We start from the raw sequence: 16,736 nt of genomic DNA on the forward strand, positions 1-16,736 counted from the left end.
GGGAAATAGTGAGTGGCACATAGCAAAAGTAGGGGGAAAGGATAAGCAGAGTTTTAATTATGACTACTGGAGAATAATAGACAGGAACAGACATTCACCCACATATGAAACAAGAGCTTTGTAAATTAATCAGTTATGCAGGAACCTTTCTACTCAAGGACTCTATTTTTGTAGAGAATTGGAAACTCATTTTGCAAATCTTCTACAGATAAGGCTTCTGTGGGTTTCTGTGAATGGGTTCTCAGATGCCTAGCATGCCAACTAGGTGTGTCTACCCGGGTTTTAAAGAAGGGTTTTCTCACTTGGGTGGTGCCAGCTACCTCCCAGGGTCAGGGAATCTGTTACCTTGGGAAGCTTTTAAACAGAAGCCTATACAGGCAAGGTATTTTAAGGTCTCTTGCAGGCTCCCACTTTCTGCACTCACAGTGGCAGAGCAGGAACCAGCCTTGACACCCAGTCATAAGACAAGACTCCATTGGGCTAGGTTCTGCACAAACACAGAGCAAAATGTCCTCAAAAGCTTCCAATTTGTGCATAATAGGAGACAACCAAAAGTGGTAGACAGGGAAACACAAGGAAGCCATGAGACAATGGGATCAGGAGACTAGATATTGTCAAATAGTTCTTTGCCTGTGCCATCTTATGAAGATGACACTTTTTTTTTCTGGCACTGAGTCTCTAAGGTTTGCGAGACTTACCCACTGAGCACAAGACTCCCCTGACTCTCAGTGGGAGGTGGGTGAGCTGTGTAGGAGCCTGCTTCTTTTACTCAGGAATCATAGAACCATTTCAACATCTGGGTGGCAGCCATTAGTTCCTTTCAGGGTTTGGTTTCTCCCACTCCCATCTGTGTCAGTGGCCAGATGGAGTCTTCTTCATCTTTAGTCTTTCTCCCTGAAATACTCAGAAGCTTCTAATCAGGCTTTTTAGTATTAGAAGCAGCAGGACGAGACCCAAGATACCAGTTCAATTTTGGATACTTTCTCCTGGCACTGTAAGGGTTGCTGGCTGTGAAAATGCAGTGCACAATTCATCCTCCATAGAGCCTGTAAATGCTGACTTACATGGGGAAGAGTGCTTAGATTTAACTGAGAGCTTGTGGGCTGGCTGTCATTTGTGAACAGGAGAGGGACACTACAGCAATGGAGCCAAGCAGCTGACAACACCATGCTTAGGGTGACCAGACAGCCAATGTATATAATCCAGACAGGTGGCATCTTTGTAAAATAATGCCTTAAATAGTGGGACTGTCCCTGTGTGATTGAGACATCAGTAGCCATGATGCTAAATACCTAATCCAGCAGAGGAAAACAGATTATAAACCTCTATTGCACAACAATCAAAATAAAGTTATGAAATGAAATGCTCAAGAGAAGCTCAAGTACATACTTGCATACTTCTGCCAATAAGGGAAATTTACTCCTGGAGGTCCTACTAATGAGAAGGGATTTCTTCCTAAAACCATGGGTGCTTAGTGCACCCAGGACTGTGGGATGCTTTGTGATCCCCTATCCATATTGTGCAAGTTATGGCTGGGCCTGGCTGAATATCAGCTCCTCAGCACCATCAGCCACTCAAGCATTCTCCTCTGTGAATTAAAGAATTCCCCTGCTATATCCAGCCCCTACATCTGGCTACTCCCAGAAATTCCAATTATATTGCTCTTTTGAGTGCAGAGTACCTCAGTTTTACCCTAAACCATCATTCTTGTAAAGCACAGAAGCTGTGAACACTCATAATGAAACCAAAAGTAAGTGAATTTAAGAAATGGTGGGATTTAACCAGAAAGTGATAGAAACACATAATTACGGCACAAAATAAATTAATCAAATGTGAATGTGGACATATAATTATAACAGTTACCTTTCCCACCTCAAAGTAGGTTCCTCCTTGCCTCACCCAGGAAAGTAGAAAAACAGACTGAAAGTGTCAGATGAGTACATATGAGTCATCTACTTCAACATAGGCCCAACATGGAAAATAATGGAACACCACTTGTTATCACCTACAGCCCTCTCCCAATGCATCATGGACAATCTGCAACCTATCCTGGAAAATGAGCCCTCACTCTCACAGACCTTGGGGGACAGGCCAGTCCTCTCCTACAGCCACCCAACCTGAAGCAAACATTCACCAGTACCCACACACCAAACCACAGAAACACTTACTCAGGAACCTATCCCTGCAACAAACTCCATTGCCAACTCTGCCACTTATCTATATAAGTGACACCATCACATGACCTAACTACAGTAGCCATACCATCTGGAGCTCATCAACCTGTACATCCAGTAATGTGATATATGCCATCAAGTGCCAGCAATGCTCCTCTGCCACGTATATTGTCCAAACCAGGAAGTCTCTGCACCAAAGGACAAATGGTGGATGCAAATCAGATATCACAAACAGTAACAAACATAGACCTGTAGGGGAATATTTTGACCGCCCCAGACATTCAGTAATGGATTTAAAAGTAGCCATTCCTCTACAAAAGAGCTTTATATCCCAGTTACACTGGTGGAAAGCTGAACTGGAGTTCATTTACAAATTCAATACAATCAACTTTGGACTGAATAAGGATGTTAACTGGTTAACACATTACAAAGGCAATTTCCCCTCTCTTGCTATTCACATCTTCACAACAAATACTGCAAATGAGACACATCCATACTGACTTGGTTAGACTCATTAACACAGATCCTACATTTGACAAGTACTCCTTTTATGGCTCTGTGACTGCCTCTGTAATTTCCACTCCACTTCATCTGATGAAGTGAGTTTTACCCCAGAAAGGTTTTGCCCTAATAAATCCATTAGCCTCTAAGGTACCACAGAACTGCTCACTGTTTTTGCACATAAAGGGGTAGCTGTATTAATCTGTAAGACCTGTCATCTACAAAAATGATACATGGATACAAATGGGATAGTCTATTCACAACCTCTCCAATTGCGTCACATGACCTACCTTGTATAAAGCACAGTTGAATGTCATTCAGATAATAAGAGTATTTTCATAAAGCATATAGAATGACACAAATGGGGGTCAAATGAAGCCACAGCACAGAGTGTCGTGGAGACACCCACGCTCGAAGCATTGGCATCAACTAGACGTGGTCATCACTAGGCGTAATAACCTCAAAAACGTCCTTCTGACACGGAGCTATCATAGTGCTAACTGTGATACAGATCACTCGCTAGTTTGCTCCAAGCTCAAGCTGAGACCCAAGAAGCTGTACCACTCTAAACCTGCTGGAAGGCCCTGCATTGACGCCAGAAAGACGGCAAACTCGGAGAAAGCTAAAAAGTTCAGAGACACCCTCCAGGAAAATCTGTGCAGCGGCCCTGGGGGCGCTGATGTGACATCCAAATGGAAACATCTGAGGGATACAGTTTACAACACGGCCTTGTTGGTGTTTGGAAGAAGAGCTAGAAACACGAACACCTGGTTCGAAGCTAACTCTGATGAGATGATTCCAGTCATTGAAAAGAAGTGTGCTGCACTCCTGGAGTACAAACACTCACCGAGCCAGAGTACCCAGCAAGCACTTAGAGCGACCAGAAGAACAGTACAGCAGACAGCCAGGCACTGTGCCAACAACCACTGGCTCCAGCTATGCAGCAGCATCCGACCTGTGCTGACTTTGATAATCTCAGAGGAATGTACGAGGGTATGAAGAAGGCATTAGGACCCACCCAGAACACGATGGCACCTCTGAAATCCAAATCTGATGAAGTCATCGCTGACTAAGCCAAACAGATGGAGCGCTGGGTTGAGCACTACTCTGAGCTGTACTCACGCAAGAATGTTGTGGTTGACACAGCCCTCGATGTCGTCAAGCTCCTACCAGTAATGGACGAACCGGATCAAGAACGGACTGTGGATGAACTGAAGAGAGCCATCGACAGCATTGCAGCAGGAAAGGCCCCTGGCCAGGATGGTATACCACCAGAGGTAATCAAGTGTGCCGTGGACACACTCCTGGAACCCCTACATGAGCTACTGTGCCTGTGCTGGAAAGAGGGTGAGGTTCCACAGAACATGCGCAATGCTAATATCGTAACACTGTATAAGAACAAAGGAGACAGAAGCGACTGCAACAACTACTGTGGAATCTCCCTCTTAAGCGTCACTGGTAAACTGTTCGCTCGCGTCATCCTTGGCAGACTCCAGAAGATTGCTGAGAGGGTGTACCCCAAATCGCAGTGCGGATTCCACGCAGAGAGGTCTACCGTTGACATGGCCTTCTCTCTAAGGCAGCTGCAGGAGAAGTGCAGGGAGCAGAGGAAGCCACTCTACATAGCCTTCATCGACCTGACCAAGGCCTTTGACTTGGTCAGCAGGGATGGTCTGTTCAAACTGCTCCACAAGATAGGCTGCCCTCCACGGTTACTCAAGATGATCCTGTCGTTCCACGAAGACATGAGAGGAATCATCCAATATGACAGCGCATTATCGGATGCTTTCAGAATCAGGAGCGGCATCAAACAAGGATGCGTGCTCCGACATTGTTCGGGATCTTCTTCGCACTCCTCCTGAAGCATGCCTTTGGATCTTCAACAGAGGGCATCTTGCTGCACACAAGATCTGATGGGAAACTGTTTAATCTTGCAAGGCTGAAAGCTAAGTCTAAGGTGCAGGAAGTCCTCATCAGAGACATGCTGTTCACAGACGATGCTGCTGTAGTGTGTCACACAGAAGACCAGCTTCAAAAACTGCTGGATCAGTTCTCCAAAGTGTGCAAGGACTTTGGGCTTACCATCAGCCTCAAGAAGATAAACATACTTGGTCAGGATGTTGCTGAATCCTAATCAATCAGCATTGACAACTATACATTAGAGGTCGTCCACGAGTTCGTTTACCTCGGGTCCACCATCACTGACACCCTGTCGTTGGACAGTGAGCTAAATAGGAGGATCGGAAAAGCAGCCACAACTCTGTCCAGACTCAGCAAGAGAGTGTGGAATAACAACAAGCTGTACACTCACACCAAAATGCAAGTCTACAGAGCCTGCATCCTCAGCACCCTCCTTTATGGCAGCGAGACTTGGACCCTGTATGCCCACCAGGAAAAGAGGCTGAACGCCTTCCACTTGCGCTGCCTCAGGCGCATCCTTGGAATATCATGGAAGGACAGAGTGACCAACACCGCCATCCTCGAGCAAGCTGGAATCCCAACCATGCACACCCTCCTCAGGCAGCGTCGACTCCGCTGGCTTGGCCACGTCCACAGGATGAATGATGGAAGGATTCCAAAAGACATCCTGTATGGTGAGCTAGCCTCTGGCAAAAGACCTCCCAGATGTCCCCAGTTGCGCTACAAAGATATCTGCAAGAGAGACCTCAGAGAGGTAGACATCGAGCTGGACAACTGGGAAGAACTAGCAGACGACCGCAGCAGATGGAGGCAGGGGTTACACAAGGGCCTTCAGAAGGGCAAGATGGAGATCAGACAGCTAGCAGAGGAGAAGCGAGCACACAAAAAGCATACTAAGGACTTGCCAGACACCTGCCACATCTGCAAGAGATGCAGCAAGGACTGTCACTCGTGTGGGTCTTCATAGTCACAGTAGACGCTGTAAATGAATTCCTCAATTGAAACAATAAAGGGCGCGATCCATAGTCTATGCAGACTGAAGGATGCCTACTACTACTATAGAATGACACAAACGGGGGTAGAGTGCCTCTCCTGTTCCTGTTATACTTTGAACAGTCTTTTTCTTAGTCACCAATGGAACAAACTTGTCTTGTCTAAAGATTAAAAAGAACAAGTTGCAGGAGGTCTGAGTTGTTTGCAGTTGCCTCTGATGATTTTCCATTACAAGTCTTAGTATTGCTTGAGGCAATGTCTAAATGAGCTGGGGTGACAGTTACTGCTTGCCCAAATGGGCCATAGGTGAGAAACATTATCCATGGTAATTTATTTTTACCCCAAATTCAGAAAGTATCTTTCAGTATGAATATATTCTTGCTTAAATATTATAGGTATATACATCTTGCAATGATTATGAATCTTGATAAAAGTTACAAGCTTCCTGTAGATACATTACATGTTACCTGTAAGACACGCATGTGACATAACGAGTCAAGTCTGAAATGAGATTTGTTTGAAAAGGACAGCCTCTGCCCAAGGGTGTCTCTGTCATATGGGGAAAATGGAGAGAAGCTATGAAACATAAAACAGATCCACTGGTGATGGAAGTAACAGAAGTCTTTATCCTCTTTATAGGAAACATCTCATATAAACAAACAATACCACCTGAAGATATCTACTTGGTTTTAGTTATTAAGATAAAAGTGGACTGATATCAGTCTGAAATTTTTATACCCATTCATGGCTAATAATGCTATAAGAAGACTTGGAAGATTTGTAAAAATTCAGTATTAAACACCCTCTAGACATATCTTGTAAATGTAGCACTAATAAGGCGTTATTGCAGTATTGTAACAATATAATGTTTTCCTATTCAGTTGCATTGAGTAGAATATATTCAGATAGAAAAATATGCATTTAAAGTGTGCTCTGGGAAAGTTATTTTGACTTTTAAAACAGATTCATTTCACACAGCATATGAAATAAAAGTTGGTGATGCTTATCTGAGACAGTTAATTTGCATTGCAGAATGAAATTGCATACACTATACAAGGTTGTCTTTTGAAGTCTTGTAACCTATAAATGTCTTAAATTGTCACAGATATTCCATGTTGCCAGTGTTATACAGAAAATGAAGTGCAATGAGGACATTTGTATATTAGTTTGTGATGATGTTAACAGTATTTAAAAAGGTAAACTCCTCTGGACAACGAGCTTCTCTTTCTGCTTAAGGCATTGAGCAGCTTCATGTTGAGTATTAGCACTCAGATAACAATAATATATGTTTTTAAAATTAGGCAGTCTTAAGGAAAATACTTAACTGCTGCTAAGACCTAAAAATCTCCTGGTAGAGTTAAGGCCTATTCAGCAACTAGAAAATAATTAAGGTTATCATTTAACATTTTCTCTGGTTATACATTTCTTGACCTCAGTTGCTATCTCAACACCACTGCAACCTAACTAATGTTTTTTTTTATTTTAATAAGCTTTTTTGCCATACTAAAGACATTTCACACAATGAGCAAATCCTAGCAATTATCTAAGGAATCTATTCATAATTATGGTTGTTGACAACCATGCCATAAAAACACACCAGACCACAACTGAAAATGTCATGTCTACAACTGCATTGCTTTTCCCATAAACAGAGCAATTTCTAATTTTCTTTGGACTGTAAGAATACGTATAAGTTAACAAATATACATTCATATTTGGTATGCAGTGAGAAAAAATTGTGTGTTGAGAAAGCAATGTAAGGAAAAGTCCATGTTAGTTTACTTAATCCCATTAGGATGGAAATTAGATTTTCTAGTAAATGGGAATAAATTCTGCAATTTCCAAATGTTCAACAAAGGGTCTTGGAAAACTGAATTGGAGCAAAGTGGCCATCACTGAGAACTGTATCCCACTCTTCAGCATACAGCAGGAATGGGAGGCAGGGCTGACAAACTAATTTATACCAGACATCTCTTGTTAATTCTGCCAGATTCTTGGGTAGTCTAAAGACCTCACAAAAGGTGTGGGTACCTACCTGCTCACAGCTGAGGGAAACATTTTACTTCCTTGTGAATTATTTCTCTGACTACTTGAGCTTGCTTAGGTTAGAGAAATTCTTCTTCCATACATCAGAGAACTACAAAGGCCCTCATCCTCCCACATGCCAGCCTGTCCTTCTTGGTGAGTCACTCTGCTACTGTGACTCCTGGTGCTCTGACAGGGGCGTTTGATCCCAAGACAGGCAACAGAATAGAATGGGCAAAATGAATCCTAACTGATGAGATAGCCAATTCAATAAGGAATTTGATAAGGAAAAAGAAGGCCATACCATGCCTATTCAAGCTGGTGGGGTTGCTTGCTTTATATCAATTGTTTAAGAACAGTTTATGATTGCAGTTCTGTTCTGTATCTGCACAGTAAGGCAGACACCAGCTGATTATGGCTGGCACAAAACAGTCACTCTAACTGGGAGTATATTGCCTTATTTGTAAATCTGACTGCAAATTCATGATTCTGGATTTGTGTTTGAATCCATGACTCAGAGGTTCTATTAAAGTACTCTAAACATTGTGAGTCGTGTACTGGAGCTGCAACACAACAGATGGATTAGTAACAGAGAGGAAGCTGTGCTAGTCTATATACTATCAAAACAAAAAAGCAGTCCAGTAGCACTTTAAAGACTAACAAAATAATTTATTAGGTGATGAGCTTTTGTGGGACAGACCTGACGAAGTGAGGAAGACTTCGTCAGGTCTGTCCCACGAAAGCTCATCACCTAATAAATTATTTTGTTAGTCTTTAAAGTGCTACTGGACTGCTTTTTTGTTTTGATAGATGAAATAGTAACTAAGGGGAGCGCTGAGCACCAAAAATCTTTGCCTCTGAACTGTTAGGTGTGTTCAACCCTATACAGATGAATAGCTTTCCTTCATAAAAGTACATTTATGCGTAGGCCAAGCCATAAGGACTAGCACAGCTGCTGCGGTTACTGTTGTCCATTGAAAGTAATGAGAAGTATATTGCATTTATATACCTTTAATGAAAACAGATTGCAAATCATTTAACAAATTAGAACCAAAGATATGACTAAAAATCTAGTACTTACATAGCTGTGTTTTTTTCCCCACACTAGCCAATGCACAAATGCAGAAGATTTAACACCAATAACTGGGTTATTAAAATGGAAATTTGTTCCAACCTAACAAGGATTTATTAGCAAGGAGAACTTGCACGGGTTTCAATGAGAGCAAAATCAGGCTAACCTTGTCTGCTTTTGAAAATCTCACTCAAACTGTTTGCAGGTAGATGGGAATCATTTGCCACAGCTGAAAAGCATTTGATGATTGGGGCTGATAACTCCCCATCAGGGAATATAACAGTGATACCTACTCTCTGAGAGTAGGGGAGGAATAGAAGAGGTGGCTCCCAGCAGCAGAAAGCTAGGAAGGAGGCAGGAAAGCCCTGTGGAACCCCTGAGCTAAGGGAAGATCCAGAGCACTAAGCTTTTGAAGCCTGAGAAATGCACAATTTTAATTGAAGGCATGAGGCCAAGCAACCAAAATGGTTTAAAAACTGGTCTTGATAAGTATACAGAAGGGATGACAATGAGGCTGCCTACTATGGTATATTGCCCATATGAACTACTAGAAGTATCTCCAATGCATAGAGATGGGACACTGGATGGAAAAGGTTCTGAGTTACTACAGTGAATTCTTTCTGGCTGATAGGTCTTGCCCACATGCTCAGAATTTAGCTAATCTCCCAGGCTACAATTTTGTCATAGAGGTTGCAGAAGTCATGAAATCTGTGACATTCAAAGATCTCCAGACTTCAGATTGGTAGCTGGGAGCCGCAGGGTCCCATCGCCTCCCACAGCAGCAGGGAGCTGTGAGGCCTGAGCCAGAGGGGATCCCAAGCTCTGAGCCATAATGGGTGAAGGAGGAATCCGGTAGCTCACCACTCTTGTGAAGGACAGAGGACCTGCAGCTACAAGCTGTGGGTGGAGTGGGACTCGGGAGCTCCAAATCTCCCTGGCTGGGGGGGGGCTTCCTTAGCTCTTAGCCACCCCACAGCTGGACAGCTCCTTCCCATTTCATCATGGATATTTTAAATAAATGTCGGGGTATGCATAAGCATGTGATTTTTTTCCTTATTGCCTATGATCTGACCATGATTTTTGCTAAAAATATCCATGACAAAACTTCAGCCTTACTGATTATCACATTTTTCCCCAGGTCAGACTGGCAAAGACTGTAGGGAGGAGAAGGGAATGTCTTCCATTGTAGTATGGGGCATAGATGGCTTGCCATTGTGTAGAATAGCTGGATTCTACATAACTAGAAATCTCTAAGTCATAATTTGAGGACTTTGCTATCTCACCAGAGGTAATGGGCCTAATTTCAGGAATGGGAAGGTGAGGTCCTGTGGCCTGCAGTGTGCAGGAGGTCAAAATAGGTCTGTTCTTAAAATATAAAGTCTAGTGCTTTATTATTGTCCATTTCTTTTCTTATTATGATAAAGAATAAACAAAGCCCTGAAGAAAGGGCTACGGAGTGAATTGGGAGTGACCAGTGGGTTATCCTAGGTTTTACAGCAAACCTGGACAAGTGCCTTCAATTCTTACCTGATTTTGTGGTCTTGGGGGCTCTCTCAGAATCTGCAGTAGGGGCTTCTCCAGAGAGCCAGAGGGGGCACCCTCTCAACCAAATGGTTATCATCATTGGACAGAGTAAGATACATGTCAGAAAACCACACTGGTGACTTCTGACAACCACAAAATCCACCAGCCTACAGTTCCAAAAAGCAGTAGCCGTAGATGTGTTTTCTGCTCAACTCACTTAGTAGCAGATGATCTGACTTTGCTTAAATGCCATCCAAAACTCACCCTTCACCCTCACAGGAAAAAAAAAATATATAGATAGATAGATAGATAGATAGATAGATATAACCTGAAACCAACACAGGACAGATTTAAAGGAAGATTTTTTTTTTAAGTAGTGAGTGAACACAAGAGTATGATAATGAATTGGCTTCCAGCCATAACTATGTTGCCAGGTAAACCTAAACCGTAACTTGTCATTGTTTCTTCTGTCTTTCCACAGAAGAGGCCTGCAGGGTCAACTTGGCATAACTTATTCCCAGGAATGGTGTGCTGCTTTTATAACACAGGAGCCAGCTCACACAGAAATTCAAAGTCAGCTCAATATGAGTTCCTCAACAAAATCATTTTGCCTTCTGTATCAAGATGTCAATCAAAGTGATATTGAACCTCTTGTCTCAAAGCTAAAAGTACACAGGCACTCTAGTTTTTATTTTACTGCTTTGAATCATCTATGGCTTGTTCAGAAAATGAGGTGATGTACCACTTATCTTTCCCCTTTACAAGCCTACTGATAGCTCATCAGGTAAGAGGCATTTTTAAATGGATGAGATAAAATGTAGAATCATTGGCTGGCTTGCAGTAGCCAGTGAACAGTGGCAAACATCAGTTTCCTTAGCTTGCATGTAGTGTCCCCCAGCTTACTTTTCTCTACCACAGTGTAAGACACCATATTGAAAGCTCAATCCTACTCAATGGTAACACAGAGTGATAGTCATGCTTCTAGCAATGCAGATGGCTTGTTAGGAGGATACTGAAAGGAGGGAGGCCAGGGAGAGGGCCTGATTTCCTTCTCCTCTTTCCATGGTCAGTCAGTACACTCAGCTGCATATGGACTTCATGTGAAGCAGAAGCCCAGTGGGGGCAGGGACCATTTTCTCTATAAATCATATTGCCTATCACAATATGCCTCAACTGCAACTGGGGGTTTTGAGAGAAAAGACAATCATGGTAACTGTCTTGTCTGTTTTAGAAATTTTAAAACTTGCTTCTTTGGTCTCTCTATTATGTAGCTAAGGTGTTAACTGCGACAATAAAAGTTACCTTTTATAGCAGGTAAGTCAAACACAAACAATATTGAGAACAGCAATTGTCTGCCAGGCTATAAGTGACAGCTTTAATATTTTAGCACTAAATCTAAATGAAGCTAGAAAATTCTGGCAAATATTAGCTATAGTAAAGTACATTTAAGCCCACATCAAACTGTGATGGCAACCAACAAAGTAATAATGAAACTGCATTAAGTTTTATAAGAATTACTTTATTACCAGTCCCATAACGTTAACGGTTTTCATACAGAATCACATTTCATTACCTTTTTGTGAATCTCCAGGAATTAGTTATCACTAGTGAATCAATGTTACCCCAGTAAAATATGCAGCTGTGCCAGGACCAGGTACACAACCAGGCCAAATGACTGAGTGGCCCTCACATGCCCTGTGAAACCAAGTACTTCCACCATTACTGAACTGGTATGTTTTAGATACTGGAAGAAGAATCAACTAAAAAATGAAGTACTGTCAGCAATACAGCTTCCAGATGAATCAGATATGGGTAGTGCTGTCAAGCTTACCTAAAAATACCTTGCTGGGAATTACATTGTTTAAAATGAGGTCAGTAAAGAACTGAGTATTGTTACACAGAATATCCACTGCATCATTTTCTGATTTTTTAAAAAAAATCTGACCCCTTTTCAGGGAAAATACAAACAATCACACTCAATTTTCTGATGTCCACTGCTAATGACTTACCCTTCTTAACTTATACATGTTCCACATCTCCTCCATTTCTGACTAGCCCTTCTTCTCTTCACAGGGAGAAATGCTTCACATTTTAAGAAAATTAGAGATGTGTGAGTCAAGATACATGAGTTACATTCCAAGTTCTGCCACTGATATCTCTGTATGGCTTTTGACAAGAAACTGACCTCTCCTTACCTCAGTTTCCGCATCAGGAAAATGGGAACAGCAACTTAATGGGGGAGTGGTGTTATTTCTGGCCACTGGTAAAGCTTCTAGCTACCGACAAGGAGACATAAATGAGCAGGACTAACAGCTATTGAAAAAGCAAATCTGGTTAAGAAGCCCAGTTTGTCATCAAAATTTATCAAAAACCATGCTCCGATTTTGTTTCCCAGTCCTTTCATCCCAAAATTTCCCACTCAATTTACAGGAACTAGAAGCAACCTCTTTGTTCAAATACAGTTGCTTGGTACTTTATGCCAACGTCAACTAGAATTACCTTAGACCTTATTAACGGAAAAATATTTTTCTTTTTAAGTTACCATTGTATTCAGTTGAGACCAATTATTCATGTACTTGTTGGGCAAATTCTGCAGTCAGTACTCAGTTAGAATTTGCATGAGTCATGAGTGAATAGCTGGCAAGATTTTTCCCTATTTTTCAATATTTCAAAGGAAACAATAAGTAGAAGGTAATTCATTTCTATCTTTGTTGAGAGATAATACTTGAAATATTGATGTTGTACATTTCCTGCTAGGAAATATTGTTTATTCTTGCACTGTGATGAGCTCCTAATAATTATTATTCAAAAGAGGACATGAAATAACCATTCCATGAAGAATCTGAAAAGCTAATTCTCTGTTCTTAAAGAAGTGTGTGCCATTAAGAAAAGGTTGAACCTCTCTAATCCAACACCCTTGGGACCTGACCATTGTCAAATCAGAGAATCTGCTGAACCACGTATGGTCAGTATTGTCTAGCAGCATTACCAACACTTCCACTACTTACTGGGCTCTTAGAAGACATTTAAGGGTAAATTAGAGCTAAATAACAGCACAGAACACAGAGAGCCAGGACTGGTGGTACCCATAAAGGACTGACTCTGGTGCCCCCTTTGGTGATGTCTGTATGATGTGGCCTCCACACTTAGTTCCCCATCCTGAGACAAAGACTCTTTCTGGGACTTTGAAAACTTTAAACCACTACATTAAAGGAAGAACACTATATGTAGTATAAGTTCATAACAAACACACTGGAAGAGGAAACTTTACAAGAGCAAAGAAATGTTCCAGCACCATCACTAGCACTAAGAAGGAACAGAGTGTGGGGAGCTGGCAGCATCTCGGAATCAGAGCTGGTCCCCTATGGATACCACTGAGGGAGAAGGTTTGGCACCAGGGCATGTGGTAAGCACACACATCTAACATGGAATGGACATGAGCAAACACTTGAAGAACAATTAAGGTTATTTACCAGAATACTGTATTTTCTGGGAAAGAAGCACAGCTATCATTTCATTCGTTACAGGTAGCAAATAGGAGGGGAAAAAATAAGGAGACTGAAAGTGATCCTTTCAGAACCCTGTTACTTTAATATAGAAAGGATAAAACTTCCTGAATTAAGTTGTTCCGGTTTCACTGGATCTGCACTGCAAGAAGTTGAGAGAAATTTTTCCATAACTGCTCTTATAAAACTAAACACTGCAGCTAACACGTAGCATCCTATATGATGGCTTCAGCCACTCTTTACACCCAGTGTTTAAGCAGGAAAGCATTTTTAGGGTGGTGAAGAGCTGAATGAAAATGCATTACAAATTTCACACTGATATGTGGGTAAGCATTGCTCAGCAGCTCTGAAGATAAGGCCCAACGGGTCTCAAGTTGAGCACCTAAAAACCAGTGGCTATTTTGAAAATTTGAACATGTGACATTAAAAATGTCATAAAATTGAAAACAATGCTAATGGGCAACCAACCAATCCAAGTAAGAGATTGCTACCTTCTGTCAAAACTTTTTTTTTCCAAATCACAGGGTTTCCACAGTGTTCAGAATATCAAAATGATAGAATAAGTGGCTCGCATTTATTCACCACAACAGACAACTAAGAATTTCTTTACTTAGTACAAAAATTGACGATATACAGTAGGGTCTCAATATTCATGAACATAATGCTCATGAATTCAGTTACTCACGAGCACCGGCAGCCGCTGCTTCCCCTGGAGCCCCAGGCAAGAGCGCCGGCAGCTGGGCTTCCAGGCGGGAGCCACATACCTGAAATTCAACATTTGCGAGGGTTCTCAACATGGAACCCTTGCGAATGTTGAGACCCTCCTGTATAAGTAAATATGGCATTGTTCTCTCAAATGCATCTTGTTTCCCTGTTCTCTTTTAAAAGCTATGTTACGCCTCCATTTTTAATCATGAAATCAGCTGCCATAACCAGTCCCTTGAATACTTTTACACAAGAGTACAGTTAAATCTATTTAAGCTGATGTTTAAACATAGATTTGGAAACACTAGCTATTTGGCTTTCTAAAACAACAGATGCAATGCATCTTCTACATCATCTTTTACATCCCATCTCCATTGTACAAATGTTTACAAGTGTGCCTCAGCAAGAATAATTCTCTTGTATTAGCTTTCTTTCCGTTTTGCTGTTTGGACTTTTTTTTTTTTTTTTTGTAAATCTCAAAAAGGGAAACTAAAGTGGCTGGGTATTTTAAATGCTTTAGCTTTTCCAAAATAATCTGAATGTTAAATGCCCTAAGGGTACTTAAAGTTGTAGGTGGGAACCGAGGAATTAGCAGGTTTCACTGAGTGGTAACCAATGGTACATTGTCCCAACATCAGTTCCCCCAAAAATATCAGATTTAGCGAATATTCCATGTGAGCCAATAAAGTGGATTGTACAGTAATAAATATCAGAGACATTAAATTACAGGTATGCAGTTCTTTAGATAGTCACTCCTCCATCTCTCAACCAATCACTAGATCTGGATAAAAGAGCTGCTGCTTGACAACTTTTTCCAAATTCAGATGCAGAAGTATGCTTAAGCAATAAATGTACTATGTGGAGTCTATAAGACTTTATTCCCACCTGACTTCTAGTTCAACAAAGTAAACCGTACACTTGAAGGTCTTGAAAAGCCTGAAATCATCTGCTATTCCAAGAGTATGGTTAAAAAAAAAAAACCATCAGTGTGACATTTTTCTGAGTAGTTTTCAAATAAAACGTTTATTCATTTTTGCTAAAATATAATTTTGCCTTTTAACACAAAACAGCCCTAAACTGTGTCATAAAAGCCATGAACTTTGCTAATAATTGCAGAATACTATTGCTCTAATGCTTTCCAGTGAAAGAGCAGGCTTTTAGCCATCACAAATCATCGCAATCACAATGCTCTAATTATGTTTGACAGGCAGATATATCATGATTAAAATAGCAAAAGCAAAAAATAAAAGGTTTCTTGGGGATACTCTTTTTTTACATGTAGTGCAATCATGCATAAACCAAAAGTAGATTCCATGCAATAAGTTTTTTATTTACAGACAAAAACATCTCTCAAATAGGAAATCTGCCACTGGTTATGACAGGGAAAAAGGTATTTCTCTATATAGAGATACAACAGTTGTTAGCAGATAAAGCTTTTCAATCCAATCACATCCCATGTTAAAGATTTCCCAGGATTCAAAAGCATCTTCATCTGTTCCATACCACAAAGCAATCTCTGAACAAAAACATGATTTTCTCTCAAAGCACTTTCAACAAACACACACACAACGATTTAGGGTTCATGTTTCTGGGTTCAGTCAAATAATGAAAACCAATACATACTTCCAGAAAATTCTGAAAAGTATTAGGTAAATTAGCATTAACCAAGACACTCACCCATTTTTTTTAAATACAGTACTTTGAAGAGCAAGAGCTTGAAACCCTTTGATCCAGACATGCAAGTGAATGTGATACACACAGATGGATTTTAAGTGCTAGACTGTAACTTTACTAAATTTAACCCTAGAATGCCCCATTTCCTGATACAAGGCATTTAGGTAAATGCAATGCAATATGCACAGGGTCCCTAACTAACACATACATCAGGATAAACTCTTCAATGTCCAGTTCAGCTCATTCTCCTGAATCTTCTCATCTTCCCCTACTGCAAAAGGGAAGGTAAAAAAGAGGGACTGGCTCCTACAAAGACTTCCAGTCTCACCTTTTCCCATAGGCCTAAGATCAGACAGCAAAATCCTAGGTCTCACTTCTGGATTCTGGCCATTTTGGCTGAACTAAACATTTATATAATTCCGACCATTAAATTTCTAATTCATATTCCCAGCTGGCTCTCCATGGTGCTGTGAAGAATGCAAAAACATCACCAAAATCCCACTTACTAGGCTTCAGCCAATTTTGCCCTGGTAGGAAAAATCATTTCCTGGTTTCCGCTCCTCCCCACCCAAAGAAAAAGTGGGGGGGGGGGGGGTAAAAAGGTGAGATACCTGTAGGGTCTCAGAAATGTCCTTGAGACTG

The sequence above is a fragment of the Carettochelys insculpta genome, chromosome 10 (assembly GCF_033958435.1).
Source record: "Carettochelys insculpta isolate YL-2023 chromosome 10, ASM3395843v1, whole genome shotgun sequence".
NCBI classification, from domain to species: domain Eukaryota; kingdom Metazoa; phylum Chordata; order Testudines; family Carettochelyidae; genus Carettochelys; species Carettochelys insculpta.